This window comes from Boleophthalmus pectinirostris, unplaced genomic scaffold, assembly GCF_026225935.1.
Source record: "Boleophthalmus pectinirostris isolate CB_2022bp ecotype Guang Dong unplaced genomic scaffold, ASM2622593v1 HiC_scaffold_10, whole genome shotgun sequence".
Taxonomy (NCBI): domain Eukaryota; kingdom Metazoa; phylum Chordata; class Actinopteri; order Gobiiformes; family Gobiidae; genus Boleophthalmus; species Boleophthalmus pectinirostris.
The window spans coordinates 3,183,064-3,201,188 of record NW_026570971.1 but is presented as its reverse complement, the minus strand read 5'-3'; the positions used below and the strand labels follow the sequence as shown (position 1 = coordinate 3,201,188).

Sequence of the window (18,125 nt, the reverse complement as noted above, 5' to 3'; positions counted from 1 at the left end):
ACGTTTACGTCACAAACCAGGAAAACGTTTGGAAACATGCGATGACGACTTCCGGTGTAGTTCCCGACACTGGACTCACCGACCGACTGTGATCAAAGCCACTGAAGTAAATGTGATATGCGGAAAAATGAAGACAGCATACATATGTGCCGTTTTAAAAATTTCATTAAATTGAAGCGTAAAAACTTGGGGAGTTTTTCATGTACAACTGAGGCAGTGATATAAGCAATAAAATGCTTGAAAATGATCACTTTGATGACAATTTGTCAGGCAGACAGACATTTTTTTGTCTTTTGGGGGATGTTGAGGGTGATATTTGTCAGTAGAAATGTAGCAAGCCCCAGAATATTTTTCTGCCAGTTTCCCCCATGTGTCAGGATACACCATGTCAAATTTTAGGGTTATTTGACCATGTATGCAGTTACAGTACAGTATAATTTCGCAAATAGCTTTTCTTGAAAAGGGTGTTTTTTGGGCCCTGAGACCAAACGGGGCCAAGTTGGGGTTGGTCCCTATCAACTCGTGCTGGCCCAAGATATAAGATAACAGGAAATAATAGTGAAAAAAAGGAAGCAAAAAACATCCTGAGGAGTGGACCTGGCTCCTGGCCTATTAGGGATCTAATCCGTGTATCATTCTTTCTTTTATTTTTCAAAATAAAACCAAAAATAAGAAAATGGAAAAAAAAAAAAATATATATATATATATTTTTTTTCATTATTTGTCTCCAAAACCAAAATGAAAAAACAGATAATGATCCAATTTTTCAGTTTTTGATTTTGTGTTTAAATGAAGAATGGAAAAAAAAACTGATAACAGCGGTTTCCCGTTTATGTGACTTAAACTGTGAAGCCGGACTGAACCAGGACTAAACTGGTCTCAGTCCTGGTCTCAGTCCCGGTCCCCGTGGTCCCCGTGTCTGTGCCTCAGACCCGGTGTCTGCCTCAGACCCGGTGTCTGCCTCAGACCCGGTGTCTGCCTCAGACCCGGTCCTCAGTCCCCGTCCTCAGTTCCCGGTCTCAGTCCCGGTCTCAGTCCCCTCAGTCCCGTTCAGTCCCGGTCTCAGTCCCGGTCTCAGTCCCGGTCTCAGTCCCGGTCTCAGTCCTTGGATCACACCATTTCCCTTTTCTCCAGACACGGCGGGACATCGCGGTACCCGGCGGTGCCAGGTCGGGTCGGGGCTGAGAGGGGCTCCTCACGTCCCGCCCGTAGACGCCAGTGTCTGCGCTCGTCACGTAATAAACCGTACTAGTCTGACTCACTGGGGCCGCTTTAGTCCAACCCGAAAATTCAAATGTACCGGCCGTAGTTTATCTTTAAAGAGGCTGTTACAGACATGACTTTGACCCAAAACATTTCAGATTTTTAACAAATATGCACTAAAATGCCAAAATATATTTAAATTTTAGACCCATTTACACAGATAATCAGTAAAAAAAGTGATTTCGGTGTTTAGTGGCCTTTTAAAACACTGGCTTGATGCTCATCTGGACTTATCCTTTGTCCAAAATTCACAGGAAACCAAAACAAGTAGACATGACTCACATTTGAACTCGTCTCAGTCCATTGGTCACGCCGCCGCTGGCCCCGCCTTCATCCTGCAAACACCAGAGGGACAAGGGTCAGCACAACTGTCAATCATTACTCATCATTCACAACACTGTCCGCCTCTTCCACTGACCACAAAACCAACAAACACAGTCCAGCCACGCTTACGTCACAAAACCAGAAGAAACACGCGGATCACTGCTTCCTTTGGGCTCTTTTTTTGGCGAGAAAATCTGGGCAAAGTACGAAAATAGCCCGGTTTTCTTCATCTAGATGTCATTGTATTCCATCTTTTTAAAAGTTTTGTCAACCTGTTCATTTCTGTCCTGCAAACTGGATTTTTCAATATCGATACCCAGTGTTGTTAAGTTTACTTTTAAAATGTATTCCCCTACATATTACAGATTACACACCCCAAAATGTATTTTGTAACAGAATGCATTAAATTACTTAAAGTGAGTAATGTAATCTGAATACTTTGGATTACTTGGTTTGCTGTAGAGAAGCAAAGACGAGGATATGTTAACATAAGATGTTTTTCTGATAAAAGAAAATTAAAGGGCAGAGTCTTTACTCAACCGGATTTAAAATATTATTGACAGAAGAAGAGGAGACATGGTCCGTGCAGCATGGTTCAGTCCTGTTAAATCTTGAGTTTGACCTGGTTTAGATCTGGTTTAGTCCTGGTTTAGACCTGTTAAATCCTGGTTTAGTCCTGGTTTAGTCCTGTTAAAACCTGTTTTAGACATGGTTTATAACTGGTTTAGTCCTGGTTTAGACCTGGTTTTAGTCCTGGTTTTAGTCCTGGTTCAGTCCTGGTTTAGTCCTGGTTTAGTCCTGGTTTAGTCCTGGTTTAGTCCTGGTTTAGACCTGGTTTAGTCCTGGTTTAGACCTGTTCCTGGTTTAGTCCTGGTTTTAGTCCTGGTTTTAGTCCTGGTTTAGTCCTGGTTTTAGACTGGTTTATAACCTGGTTTAGTCCTGGTTTAGACCTGGTTTAGACCTGTTAAATCCTGTTTTAGTCCTGGTTTTAGACCTGGTTTTAGTCCTGGTTTTAGTCCTGGTTCAGTCCTGGTTTTAGTCCTGGTTTAGTCCTGGTTTAGTCCTGGTTTTAGTCCTGGTTTAGTCCTGGTTTAGTCCTGGTTTAGACCTGGTTTAGACCTGGGTTTAATATCCGGCAATGAGTGGAATTACCGAGAAAAAAAAAAAAGAAGAAAAAAAAAGGGGGATTTAGCCCAAATGTGAAAACAGGAAAATACCTCCGTGTAATCCATTCACTTCAACAAAGTAACTGTAATCCAATTACCACTCACTGAAACAGTAACTGTAACCGAATACAGTTACTCATAATTTGTACTCTGATTACGTAACTCCGGCACATGTAATCTGTTACTCCCCAACACTGTCGATACCTGTGGAAAAATCCAGGTTTAGCATCGATTAATATCTGATTTTTGATAGTTTTGACAACCCTCCTCATCATTCACCACACGTCCTCCTCCTCATCTGACCGCAAAACCTACAAACTCGAGCTCTTGCCCCGTCCGCACGCATGACAAAACACGAGCGGCGTTTTGGCCACGACACACAGGCCCCATTGAGCTCCCATACAATCGAAGCAGAGCAGTTACCGTCATCATTATCACTGGGGTAGAATGATGGAGGGAGGGAGGGAGGGCAGGAAAGAGGGAGGGAGGGAGGGCAGGATGGCAGGATGGCAGCGTTAAAAAAAAAAGAAAGAAAAATTCCACTACAGGAGCATTCCATATGTCTGGGTGAACGCGGGCACGCCGGGTTTAAGGGCCGAGTCTGGAGCGAATTTGGAAGTGAGAGGAGAGGAAAGAGGGAATTAGACAAAGGAGGAAGAAAAAGAGGAGACTGTGGAAGCGAGAAAGAAGAGAGGGAGGAAGAGAGGGCAGGAGCAGGAAAGACAGATGAAGAGCAACAGTGTGAAAGAAAGAGAGAAAAAGGAAGAGAGCGACAGAAAGAAAGCAGAGAGGGAGAAAGAGAAAGAGAGAGGGAGAGGGGCAGGGGGGTGCAACATTCTTGTAAACTGGAGCGTACACAAAACTGCAGAACATTTGGTTTAAACCAAAAATGCCTCTCTGATCTGAATTTTGACTATCTAAACCGAATGTTGTAGTATTCAAGACCGATTTTGGCCTCGAGACCTTTTTTTACGGTCTTGGTCTTGTCTCGAACTTGATCACGTTTGGACTCGGTCTTGTCTCGGTCTTGTCTCGGTCTTGTCTCGGTCTTGTCTCGGTCTTGTCTCGGTCTTGTCTCGGTCTTGTCTCGGTCTTGTCTCGGTCTTGTCCTGGTCTTGTCTCGGTCTTGTCTCGGTCTTGTCTCGGTCTTGTCTCGGTCTTGTCTCGGTCTTGTCTCGGTCTTGTCTCGGTCTTGTCTCGGTCTCGGTCTTGAGGATTGTCTCGGTCTTGTCTCGGTCTTGTCTCGGTCTTGTCTCGGTCTTTGACTTGTCTCGGTCTTGTCTCGGTCTTGTCTCGGTCTTGTCTTGTCTCGGTCTTGTCTCGGTCTTGTCTCTTGTCTTGACTCGGTCTTGACTCGGTCTTGACTCGGTCTTGACTCGGTTTTGTCTCGGTCTTGAAGGAGCTTCGACTCGGTCTTGTCTCGGTCTTGATGGAGCTTGCACTCGGTCTTGTCTCGGTCTTGTCTCGGTCTTGTCTCTCGGTCTTGTCTCGGTCTCTTGTCTTGACTCGGTCTTGTCTCGGTCTTGTCTCGGTCTTGTCTCGGTCTGGACTCGGTCTTGTCTCGTCTTGACTCGGTCTTGTCTCGGTCTTGTCTCGGTCTTGCTCTCTTGTCTCGGTCTTGTTCTCGGTCTTGTCTCGGTCTTCGGTCTTGATCGGTCTTGTCGACTCGGTCTTGTCTCGGTCTTGATGGAGCTTGGACTCGGTCTGTCGGTCTTGTGGAGCTTGACTCGTCTTGTCTCGTCTTGATGGAGCTTGGACTCGGTCTTGTCTCGTCTTGTCTTGTCTTGTCGGTTGTCTCGGTCTTGTCTCGGTCTTGGGAGCTTGGACTCGTCTTGTCTCGGTCTTGTCTCGGTCTCGTCTTGTCTCGGCTTGTCTCGGTCTTGTCTCGGTCTTGACTCGGTCTTGGTCTCGGTCTTGTCTTGGACTCGGTCTCTCTGATGGAGCTTCGACTCGGTCTTGTCTCGGTCTTGATGGAGCTTCGACTCGGTCTTGTCTCGGTTTTGATGGAGCTTCGACTCGGTCTTGTCTCGGTCTTGATGGAGCTTGGACTTGATCTTGACGGAGCTTTGACTCGGTCTTCTCTCGGTCTTGAATGAGCTTGGATTCAGTCTTGTCTTGTTCTTGAAGGCGCTTGACTCAAGTTCTGACAGTTGTCGAGCACAGTACTATAAAGCAGATTTCTGTAAAGTGCCAGTGGAAGTTCTCTTAAAGAAGGGGTTCTCAAACTGTGGGTGAGGGTCCAAAAAAAAAAAAAAAAATGTAGAAATGTCTCAATTTGGTCTCGATGGGCCATGGTCTCGGTCTCGTCTCGGTCTCTGCCTTTAAAAGTCTTGGTCTTGTCTCGGTCTCGACCCTCAGAGGTCTTGGTCAAGTCTTGGTCTTGATGAATCCAAACGTGGTAGAGACGGGACAAAGACCTCGAGGCCGGTCTCCAGAACAAGACTGGTCTTAAATACTACAACACTCAGTTTAGGTAGTGAAAATTCAGATCAGAGAGAGACATTTTCGTTTTAAACCAAATGTTCTGCAGTTTTGTGTACGCTCCAGTTTACAAGAATGTTGCACCCCCCGCCTCTTTCCCTCTCCCTCTCTCTTGACTACAACACTCCCTAAACCCCAGCACCTGCCAATCATGAGTCAGTGCTAGTGCAGCTGCTGCTCTGGTCTGTCCATAAACTGACAATGAGACAAACTTGGACGTGTCGTCGATGTGCAGGTTAAGGCTCTGGTTCTGTTGTGACTGTAGAACCTGTAAAAAGCTCCTCCTCCTCCTTCTCCTCCTCCTCCTCCTCCTCTTCCTCCCTCCGTCCTGCTCCTGTTAAACCCATTACCCGAGTCAAACATCAACATGAGGTTTGTGCTGAGTCAGGACATGTTCCTTGGCCTTCTACAACGTCCAAACGCATCGATCTGCTCAGCACACTCACGCAGAACTACAGACCCACAGGCTGTGCACAAGATAAACGCACAACTGCAAAAAACAACAACATCATTTCTAATTACAGCTTGGTTTGGTGTTATTAAAAATAAAATTAAAAATAGTTGGTAAAGTCTTAAATATGAATCATGTTTTCGTGAAATGCTGAATGTCCTTTACTTTACGATTAAAAACTAGAAAGCTGGAGGAGGAAAGAACAGAATACCGTGGCTGACCACTCACTGACCATAATGTGTGTGTGTTTGTGTGTGTTTGTGTGTGGTTGTGTGTGGTTGTGTGTGTGTGTGTGTTCGCTGGGTCGAAGGGAGTGAAAGCAGCTGCAAGTCCGACTCATCACACAGACTCAGGAAAAACGGAACCAAACATTGGAGATAAACGGGCAGGGTGCTGAGTCTTACGGGAGTTCATCACAAAACAAATACACAAACACAAACCCTTCTTCACAATTCTTGATGAGGCAGCAAAACCAAAGAGTTTCCAAAGTGCTGCACAATACAAATAAAACATACCCAATAGAGGCTTTGCACCGTCACGTGACCCCGATAGCAACGGTACCTACGCCGCCATGTCACCGGGCAACACTATGTCATTGACTTCAGCAGCATCGGAGAAACATGGGCAGGTTTTGTTGTGTATTTGGTTGTTCTAGACGCTCTGAAAGGGATAAAACAATTAGTTTCTTCACTGTTCCTCTGGAAATTACTCATCAGGGGCTCATACAAGGGAATTATCGGGAAAAAAATAAAATAAAAATACGGGAATTATGGCTAGAGAACATAAATCGCGAAGAGATTTCCTATGGTACCATCAAGACACACTCACGTCACTTTCATCAAGGTATTTGCTATTTAAATTGTTTCGTAGCTTATTTAATGGGAGAAGCACATTTACTGAACTAAAATGTAAAAAGAAAACATTTGCAGTGTGAGTGGCAGTAGAAACTGTATCTTCCAGCGCACATATAAACATGTCACTCGTCGTAGGACCCATGTTTTCTTTATTGTCTCGCTTATCCACAACTATGTCTTCTAGAATTAATCACTTTTTGTGAGCGGATCTTTCTAACGTTCGCGAGGATCTTTTCATGGCCGATTCTTTCGAGGTTCGGCTCACAGACTCTTCGACTCGTGCGTCATGTTGATCATAGGAGCCCAGTGTGGGTTCGTTGAATCGTAAAGTAGTGCGGGTTTTCCTGGATAAATTAATGACATTTTAGTTCAGTAAATGTGCTTCTTTCATTAAATAAGCTATGAAACTATTTAAATAGCAAATACCTTGATGAAACTTCAGGTGTCTTGATGGTACCATTGGAAATCTCTTCACGGTTTATGTTCTCTAGCCATAATCCGCGTGTTTTTTCGATAATTCCCTTGTTTGATCCTGATGAATAATTTCCAGAGGAACAGTGAAGAAACGAATTGTTTTATCTCTTTCAGAGCGTCTAGAACAACCAAATACACAACAAAACCTGCCCATGTTTCTCCGATGCTGCTGAAGTCAATGACATAGCGTGCCCAGTGTCATGGCGGCGTAGTTACCGTTGCTATGGGGGTCACGTGACGGTGCAAAGCCTCTATAGAAATATAAAATAAAGCTCTAATTAAGTCCACTACTCCTCATTAAGACAATAAAACTAGTCAAGTCAAATAAAAGCAAGAATACTAATAAATAATAAAAAGATTCAATAAAAGACCACACAACTCACGTGGTGTCAAAAGCCAGAGAATAAAAGTGACCAAACATGATGAAAAAATGTGACCAAATGATGTGAAGTTCTTTAAGAGAGCGAGAATATTCACTTCTAGATCACCATGTTACCTTTTATTGTTTTGAAAAATTCTAAATTAAGTCACTCCCCCTTCAGAGCGCTATCACAACACAATCAGAGTTCATCCAGCTTGAATGAAACTACCGCACATCACATCAGGTTTGTCAAGTTGCCGTCAACAGTTTTCAGTGTTTCCCGCAGCACTTGACAACAAGTGGCCCCCGCCTTGACTTACATCCTTTAGTAGACCGCTTTATGTTCTCTGGTGTATTAAGACAGAAAATCTGCTTCTATATCATATCAAAACGAAATGTGAATGTAGTGAGACCAAATGTCAGTCCTTGTTTATGTCATTTTACAGATCTTCCTTGAAGCAGCAAACATTTTTTCAGTTTGTAATATCAATATAATCCTCATGTGCTCGCAGAAGTTTACTTTGAAATCATATTTTAAAAATTATTATTATTATTTTTTAATGATTATTATTATTTTTATTAATGGATTTGTATAAGTCAGTTACATTGTACAAAAAGTGCTCTATTTTTCTCAACAATTTGTGCTTCCAAACACAATCTATGTTACTTGACATGACTTTTTTTTTTTTTTTCCCCTTCTTAAATAAAAACACAGGAGTTAACAAATACACAAAAGAACCAAAAAACAAAAGGGCAAGTGAAAACATTTTTTTTTTTTTTTTTTTTTTTAAACCTTGTCTCCTCTCCTTACTTCCTTTCCGTTAGACAACTAATTTACACAAAATCGGGTCTCAAAACTGTTATATATTGGATCCACTTCTGCCAAAACACATGAAATTTTTCCTTTTGAAGTCTCAGTGACATTGTCTTTCCATTTGAAATATTTCATAAACAGTATTTTAAATTTTTTTGTCTTGTTTCTCATGTTTTACAGCATCTGTAACTGTTGATTTGGGAAGAATTATTATTATTTTTTATATTATTTCCTTGCCTGCCATGAACATAATTTGCAAGCAGCGCAACACAAGAAACTTAGAAAGATACAGAATTAGTTAAAAAATCATTCAAAATCACTTTTAGGAAGGTCTTAACAATGTATTTAATTGAAATATGTAAGATACAATCCTGAAATAGTTGTGGCACTCACTCCAAAATGTTTTTTAAAATTTATTTATACATGTATAGATTAACTAATAGGAATGTAACAATAATCTAAATATCGTGATATCGTATCATCAAAAGTCTCACAATAATATCGTGGACTGAAGTTCCTTTGCTTAAATGCATTGTTTTATAGTAGCAATAGCTAATAAACATCAGGAACTACATTTCCCATGATTCATTTCAGCACAGACAACATGAAGAAATATGGTTTTACTTGAATTCTTGGGATTATGATGGAAATAATTCACACCAAAATCTTGTCAGGGTATTTTAAAAGCAAAAAAGGGTCCTATCTAAAATTAAATCAGCAACTCCAAAATATCACAATAAATATCGTACCGTGAGACGTATATTGTGATAATATTGTACCGAGAGATTTGGATATTATTACATCCTTATTAATTGACTTAGTTTCATAAAGGGTACACTTCAGGGAGACCTTACAGCTGATTTCCCTGTAACTTTACGTACCGATACTAGACCTGTACGTCTCCACTGTTCTGCCTAGAAAGTTCCTCAGTGTGGCATTAAGACAACCGGGTGGTGCCGTAACTTTTTCTGCTCCTTTAAACAAACACACAGAGCTCAGATTCTATTGAGCTGTTACATTCCTCCGGTTCAGAGCTTGCATGTCATTTACGCACAGGAGCCGGCGCTGCGTTTGCTCCGCCCCTCGCACTCGCACTCGCACTCTCACTGTGAACTGTGTCTGGGACAGAGCGCAGTTTTATACAAGAAATGTCCCACGTGCAGTGTTGGGAAGGTGACTTTTAAAATGTATTCCCCTACAGATTACAGATTACACACCCCAAAATGTAGTTTGTAACGTAATCCATTAAATTACTTAAAGTGAGTAACGTAATCTGAATACTTTGGATTACTTGGTTTGCTGTAGAGAAGCAAAGACGAGGAAATCTTCACATGAGATGTTTTGTCTGATAAAAGAAAATGAAAAGCCCAGACTTTACTGAACCAAATTAAAAATATTATTGATAGAAGAGGAGGAGACACGTCCACGCAGCATGGTTTAGTCCTGTTAAATCCTGTTTGAGACATGGTTTAGTCCTGGTTTTAGTCCTGGTTTAGTCCTGTTTTAGTCCTGGTTTAGACCTGGTTTAGACCTGGTTTTAGTCCTGGTTTAGTCCTGGCTTTAGACCTGGTTTGGACCTGGTTTAGAAGACCTGGTTTTTTAGTGGTTTAGTCCTGGTGTTTAGTCCTGGTTTTAGTCCTAGAAGGTTTAGACCTAGGGTTTAGACCTGGTTTTAGACCTGGCTTAGACCTGGTTTAGACCTGGTTTAGACCTGGTTTAGACCTGGTTTAGTGTCCGGTAATGAGTAGAATTACCGAAAGAAAAAAAAAAAAGAAAAAAAAAGGGGGATATAGCCGAAAATGTGAAATCAGGAAAATACCTCTGTGTAATCCATTTATTTCAACAAAGTAACTGTAATCCAATTACCACACACTGAAACAGTAACTGAAACTGAATACAGTTACTCATAATTTGTACTCTGATTACGTAACTCCGGTACATGTAATCTGTTACTCCCCAACACTGCCCACGTGTCCCTATTTTTGACCAATCTGAACCCTTCTGACAGTAAAGAGACACATACATCATCATCTGTTTAGGTAAAATACAAAAAATCTGCTTAAAAAATGCCAAAAACACAAAGAAAATGTGATTATACTGACTCACATTAGTGCCAAGTGCATACAAATTTTCTCTAATTCCGCACTCATTTCACAATTTTATTATTACCAACCACAAACCGAGGATGTCCCAGCTTTTTATTTTGAAAATCCGGCCAATCTAATCAAGCACCAACAGCTCTGAGAGGAAACATGAAAGACACATCTGGATTTTAAACTCGGCAAATGGTGAAGAGTTAAAAAGTGCGTTGTGGGATTATTCTGATGAGGGAGTCCACCACCCGCTGGAGATGTTTTTGCTTTGCCTGGAATGATTCACAATATGGCATTATATATGTTTTCATACATCTAGGTGCATTTCCAGATCAAAAGGCGCAGTCGGTCCACTCTCTGTGTCAGATGTGAAAACTACAAGCTCTTCACCCACTTCCCAGTCGCTCGTCAAGGGGTTTCTGAATTATATGGGTCCAGTCAAGTGGTAACGGAGGAAAACAAGGGCAGATTTTTTACATTGAAATAGCTCTTATTCAGAAACTAGAGGGACTATTGAAATAAGTAAAGTATCAGAATGTAGGAAAGAGTTACACTCCAACAGGGTAAAGTTAAACCTGTGATATTCTTTCAAGTTGTTGACAAAAAATTTAAAAACACTCATTGGTAAACGGAGGGAATGAAATATGCAGCACTTTTTGGGCAATAAATCCAAACAGTGATAACTCTTGGTTCTCACTTACATATCCTTAACAAACTGGTTTGAATATTTGCTTCATATAGTTTTCTACCATATGGTACAAGATTAGGTTGAAAAACCTCTTACTTTTTGACTCATGAGATTTTTTATTAAGAAAGGTCATGGTAACAGAGGGAAAAGTAACGGAGGGAAAATTGTGCAAACAAGTAGAAGGTGCAGGATTTTACATAATTTGTCAGCTTTTTTCTTCTGAATACTTTAATATTACTTCAAAATGAAAGGAAACTATTTCTATAAAATATGTCAGTCCTTCCAAGCAAATTTTTATCATTTTAAATACTTAAAAAAAAAAAAAATCATGTACCTTCATCAACAGTTCAAAGATCAAATAACACAAGATATGATGAAATACATCCATTTATTTACATGATTTGCAGGTCTTTGAAATTTGGGAAATAATTTTTGTTCCATGTTACCAGATGGACCTGGTCTGGGACCAGACCAGGACTGAGACCAGTTTAGTCCTGGTTCAGTCCTGGTCAAGTCAAGTCACGTAAACGGGAAACGGTCGTTATCCGTTTTTTCCATTTTTCATTTAAACAAAAAATCGAAAACTGAAAAAACAAATCATTATCTGTTTTCTCATTTTGATTTTGGAGACAAATAATGAAGAAAATAGTTGTTTGTTTTTTCGTTTTCTTATTTTTGGTTTTATTTTGAAAAACGAATAAACGAATGACGCATGGTGATGATTCTCTTACGTGTCATAAAGACGAGACATTCGCCCTGGTTTAACCCTGGATCAGTTTTGTCCTTCAAACATGAGACTTGGAGACGTCTTTTGCGGGAAAACAACAGTATATTCGGTCTGTGTACGTATAAGAGTATCCACTGCCTTTGCCTATGACACCCTACACCGCTCACCCTCATGTTGGACGACGCTGGGCTCTTGTTTTCATAGAGCCCATTTCCTGTGTGTGATTAGTAGAAGCCTGTGTGTGTGTGTGTGTGTGTATACGCTCGTCTCAAATCTGCACACACACTTGTATCACGGGGATGGGGACAAAATTCAAGCTCGCAAGAAGCAAATCCTTTATTATTAGATCTGCGACATGGTTTAAAGTTCAGATATGGGTTAAAATATGTCAAGTTTAGGTTAAAATTTGGCAAGTTGTGACTATTAAAAGTTCTATATTACCCAAAACTGTATAATGTTGTTGCCTCCTCAAAAAAAAAGATTTGCGAGTTATGTTTTGTTTAACCCTTATTTATTCAGGGTTCCCACTCTTTCTTTTCGATTTTTTATGACCTAAAGTGAATTTTCCATGACTTTACGGCACCTACGTGTGTAAAATTGATCAAACTTTTAGGGCTAAATATGAAATGTTGACCCTTTCCACTCACCTTATGGTTTGGGGATTATAGTTTAACATTCAAAATACTGTCAATTAGGGAATGTAACAAGGGTCCGTCCGATATATCGATTGGGCACTTGAAAACATATCGGCGATTGGCCTAAATCTTGCTGATATGGGCCGATATTTCACGTGGACATGTTATACCTCGTTATAAATCTTAAGACTCTCTACATTATGTTCATTTAATCCAATTTACAGACAGTATTTACCTGCGGAGTCATTTGTCTGTGTGTGTGTCCCAGAGTTGCGTCACTCACGTCTGTTTGTTTACACCCGCAGTCATAGATCGAAACACTGAAATTATATTCTTTTTACGGACACTCGGGTCAGGATTAAAAGGACATTTATTAGTGCAGACTTGTGATCTGAGAGGAGCCTGTGCGAGCGCTGAGTGTTGGAAATGTGTCGGTTTTAAAGCTGTTTTTGGTTCTTTCTCATTGGTTACAATTAGCTGCTGTAGCTCCTGCACATAAACAGACTGTTTTCTCTTCCATTGGTCTATTGTAAAGTGACAATATTGACCGTATATTTGTTACTGGACCAGCATTGATATGTAAATGAGCTTTAATAGAGGTGTGAATGATCGACATTTACACATATAATTACAGTGGTGCGCACGCGTCTAAAGGCTAATAGCGGTAGTTTACTTTCTAAAATGCTGTGCAAAAACACCACTGGGTCGACCTACCTGTGTGTAAATATGACGTAAAGAGGCAGAATAACGAAAAATGTTGCTTAAATAAACCCAATTTAAAATCCACTAGAACCAAACCTAAGTTTTTTAAACAATTCAAGATTTACAGTGAATTTTTACATCACTAAATATATCGGCAGCTCCAACTCCCATTTTATCGGTTTCATATCGGCCCCAGCAAAATCCATATCGGTCGGGCCCTAGATGTAACAATAACTGAAATATCGTGATATCGTATCGTCAAAAGTCTCACAGTAATATCGTGGGCCATCACAATATATTGAATTACAAGTCTCTTTGCTTAAATGTATTGTTTTGGTGCAGCAATAGCTAAGAAAAAAAAACTGAGTGAACTACATAGACCATGATCCTTTGCTCCATTACAGTGCAGACTACAGGAAAAGTAATACAAATGATCATAAGAATCATATTTTTAAGCACATTTAAATCTTAATTTTGTGGTTTATGACAGAACAAAAGTCTTATCAAGGCATTTTAAAAGGAAAAAGTTGGATTTTCACAAATTTTTGGTAGAGTCTACAACATATCGCAATAAATATCGAATCGTGAAAATACCGTATCGAAAAATCTGAATTTATTCATTTATCGTAGTCGCAAACAAAAGGCACATACGTTCGGAAATAATCATAATAGTCTAATGAGAACTTAACAGAACGCTGGAGTTGTGTGAAAGAGATACAAAAATTCCATGACTTTTCCAGGATTTCCATGACCGTGGGAACCCTGTTTATTAGTCTGTCTACATCTCCAAAGCTCTGTTCCACCTTGTGATGTCATGAAGCGGTAGTTTTCAAGTTTTCAGCAGCTCCTTTTAGCTTTAGTTCAGTAGAGATCGGCTTTTCCAGGGCCAAAATGATCCAAATGATTCTAGTGAAGGTGTCTGGAGTTTAAAAACACAGCAGAGCACTTCATGACATCACAAAGTTTGTTCGTGTGTGCTTCTGTGTCTCGGTATGCGTGTGTGTGTGAGCTCTGAGGCCAGTGCAGAGGTCGCTTGTTTCGTCTGCGTCGGAAGTGAAGGAATGCCCAACACAAACGCCGTCCGAGCCAAGACGGACCAGAGGAGCGAGCGAACGAGTTTCCTCATCGTGTTATTGTTTTGCCTGGACCGGTCCACAGCGCTGTTCGACGAATCTTTAAACATTTATTCACTCATTTTACTGCTCTAAAATAAGGATGCGTAAAAAATATGGGGACAAAATTCAAGCCCTCACGAGGCAAATCCTTTATTATTAGCTCTGCAACATGGTTTAAAGTTCAGATATGGGTTAAAATATGTTATGTTTAGATTGAGTTTAGGTCAAGATTTGGCAAGAATGACTATTAAAGGTTAGAGTTAGACTTTAAAGACATGTTATAATCGAAAAACTCTACCATATATATTACCGTATTTTCCGCACTATAGGATTATAAGGCGCACTGTCATTGAATGGTCTATTTTCAAACTTTAATTCACCTTGTGGATCAATAAAATTCGTGTAAGGCTGCGTTCAGACTGCAGCCTGAAGTGACCCAAATCCGATTTTTTGGCCTCTATGTGACCTGTATCTGATCTTTTAATGACAGTCTGAACGACACAGATCCGATTTTTTTCAAATGTGACCCAGGACACTTGGATATGTGCTCCTGAAACTGATACATATCTGATCTTTTGACATGCGACTTCAGTGTGAACGGCCAAAGCGCATTCATCCACCTACACGTTACCCACAAGCCACAAACGTCACTATTCTGCGCTGAAGTAGGCGAAAATTGTTAATGAACTCCGTGTCATTGAAGTGAAGCACATCTCCACTCACCACTCTTGGCTCCGTCTCCACATCCACACGTTCCTTTCAACGGACGTCGCTGCTGCTGTCCCACAAAACACCACGGCCAAAAACCTCGTCCTTCTTCTTCTCAATCTCCTCCTTTAAACAAGTAAGTTGTTCATGTTCTGGCTCCGGTACGAGAGGAACTTTAAAATCTCCAGGTGCTTGTTTGGACAACTTCCGTAAACACAGAGCACGCTCGCTGTGGTTGACGTCGTCGTGTCTCCAGTGCGCATAAGGGACACTTTTGGGCTGTTTAACGTTCACACAGGGGATCACATACAAGTCGAATTTAATTGGAAATGTGAACGACCTCGCAAAAACATCGGATCCCCCCCCCCAAAAAATCGGAATTGAGCGTTAAGCCCTGCAGTCTGAACGTAGCCTAAGTCTAATAAACCACGAGGGTACAGCATCCCACAACTGATCACTCACAACACAAACATAACACAAACACAACACACAACAACAAGAGAGTGAGAAGATGATGCACATTTGCACACAACAAAGCTGCCATTTCTTGTGGTAAAGTAACACCAGTGCCACAGATTTGTCCGTAACACTTTTGGGAATGAACTGGAATTTAGAAAACTTGAATTACAATAACATACTTTGGCCATGGCATGAGGCGTTAACTGAATCAACACACTACACTACACTACACTACACTGCGAAGTTCATCTACCCCTCCAGCACAGAATTATGGGTCAAATGCAAACACACTTATGGAGAACATAAAATACGATTTCACCATAAAAGCTCAACAACAGTTTGCTATAAATACACAAAACACGTTCCAAAACTGTACACAACAACTCGACAAACCTGATGTGATGTGCAGCAGTTTCATTAGACGCGCGCGCTAATTATGCTGCGATTGCGCTATGAAGGGGGAGTGACTTAGCGCAGAATCCCCAACGTTGCTCGCAGAAAAAGCAGGATGCCCCGTCTTACCTCGTCTTACCTCCCCGTACGATCTCTCTCTAATGATTTTCCGCGCATTCCTCTGTCTGTTGTTAGCATTCCGGCGTCTCGTGAAGGCGGAGTGAGATTTGTCTCGTGTTTTCACTCGGAAAATCATACAGCTTCGATTTCACTCAGAACTGGTCCAACCCGTCTTAAACCTGATGCCCTCCAGCGCTGTAGCCTAACCCTGTGCAAACTCAGCACTGCCTTACACTGCCTTAGCACTCTGGGGAGATTTGCTTTGTCTCCTGTGAACTCTTAAGGTCCTAAATTACACAAAATGATTCATATAAACTTTAAGCCATGTTCTAACGTTGTTAACTACAGCTACAAGACAGAGTACAGTGTATTTTAACAGATATTTGACATGAACTGGCCCATTATTAAAGCTCTGCAGGACTGAGGGGACAAAATCATGTATCGGTGGTCAAACTTGCCTTCCCCCACAGGAGCCGGGTGCTTCTTAGACAATGTATGAGGAGTTCATCAAGAGGTGTTTAAAAGCAATTTGTTTTGTGAAATATCAAACCTTTTCAATACTATTTTTATAGGCGAGTTTCAGCTGACGTCATTGTTATTAAAAGCCCGTGTTGCATCCTGGGAAATATTTTGGTCGGAGGCAAGAAACACGATAGCGGTCAAACACAGTGCGTAACCTCGCGTATTTATCCCCGATAATGGTAAATTCCTGCTGCATTATCGGATGCACAAATAGAAGCACGGAAGAAGGAAAATGTCTTTTTCGTATTCCTGAGTGAAAAGAACCGCTAACGGCGAATTAAACGGCTTTCAAACATTCGCAGAGCAATCGTAGAAGATCCTAGAAAACCATGGACTCCAACAAGTTCAACAACGCATCGAGACTCTTGGAGGTTTTCATCTTTTCTGCTGTGAATGGCCCAGGAGTTTCCACCAAGTCATTGTGGATATCGCCAAAGTGAATATTTAGCCTGGAATTTGGCGATTCTGACCAGAAATGTGGTTTGGTCCACCTTTTGTTGGGGTTGAAAAGGGTGATTTGGCTCCATCGATGCTTATGACCAATTTCTGGTCAAATGGTCTTGGGTCCTCTGCCGTTAGAGTGGATAAATAACCGGGATCAATAACCTTTATGTGCTTTCTTGCTCCGTCCGTCATGTTGAATTATTGCTTCTTGCCGCCGACCAAAATAATTCCAGCATGCGACGCGCGCTTTTGTCAACAATGAAACTTGCCTATAGAATACAGCAATGGGGCGGAGCTTTTATCAACTGAGAAAAGAACAACAGGAAGTTCTGACCAAACCTCTGACCAAACCTAGCTCAAGATCTGGAGATGGGCTCGATGGCCACGAAGGCACTGGTCACCAGAGCCTCAGTCACATGTTTATCAAATTATCTGTTAAAACTAGGGCCCAACCGATATGGATTTTTTTGGACCTGATATGATACCAATATAACAGGCTTTGGAGTAACTGATATATCAGCCGACATAAAGTATTTAGTGATGTTAAAATTCACTGTAAATCTTCAACTGATTATAAAACTTAGGTTTGACTCTATTAGATTTAAGTTGGGTATGTTTATGCTACATTTACTGTTATTTTTCCTCTTTACAGTCATATTTAAAGACAGTAGTCGGTCTAATGGCAGTGTTGCATGACATTCTTACCTATAAACAAAGTAAATAAATGACCATGTAGTCTTAAATGTGTGTGCGCTGTGGTATTTAATTATACATGCAAATGTAGACCATTCTACATATTCTACATTCTATCTACATATCAACTCAAGTCCAGTAACAACTACACTGCCACTATAGTCACTTTCCACTAGGCCAGTGTAGAGAAAACAGGTGTTTATGTGTGGGAACTACAGCAGCTAAGAGCTAACAAATGAAAAAGAACGAAAAGTAGCTCTAAAACTGTCACATTTGAAACACTCACTGCTCACACAGGCACTGCTCAGATCACAAGTCTGCACAAATAAGTGTCCTTTTAATCCTGACTCAAAATGATGGTCCATAAAAAGCATGTTGACAGCAGCTGTGTGTGGGACAGTCCAGCCCAGTTTTCTTGCTGGCCTAAAATGCGCTTAAAATTAACTTTTACTTATAGTCATATACATATAGTCTCATGCTCTGACTCAAGAGCGTTTAAAGCAGCGCACGTGGATCTATGGTTGCACACGGGTGTAAATAAGAACACGTGTCACCTGACGTGACTCTGGGGGTGTGTTCAGGGGCAGTACGGCATCACAGATACAGACAAATGACTCCTCTGATAAATACTGATGCGG

At 41.0% G+C, this 18,125-nt stretch overlaps 1 protein-coding gene across 3 annotated transcripts in view; it reads right to left on the bottom strand.

Moving 5' to 3' along the window:
* luzp1 (leucine zipper protein 1) overlaps positions 1 to 18,125 on the bottom strand; it is a 128,171-nt gene that overhangs the window by 57,005 nt on the left and 53,041 nt on the right. For 2 of the 3 annotated variants that reach the window (XM_020926083.2, XM_055159497.1), the window contains exon 2: positions 1,546 to 1,598. The gene's annotated coding sequence lies outside the window, so the exon portion shown is untranslated. Of the gene's footprint in view, positions 1 to 1,545; positions 1,599 to 6,733; positions 6,891 to 18,125 lie in introns of those variants that run through there. The other variant, XM_055159504.1, reaches the window with a different exon arrangement.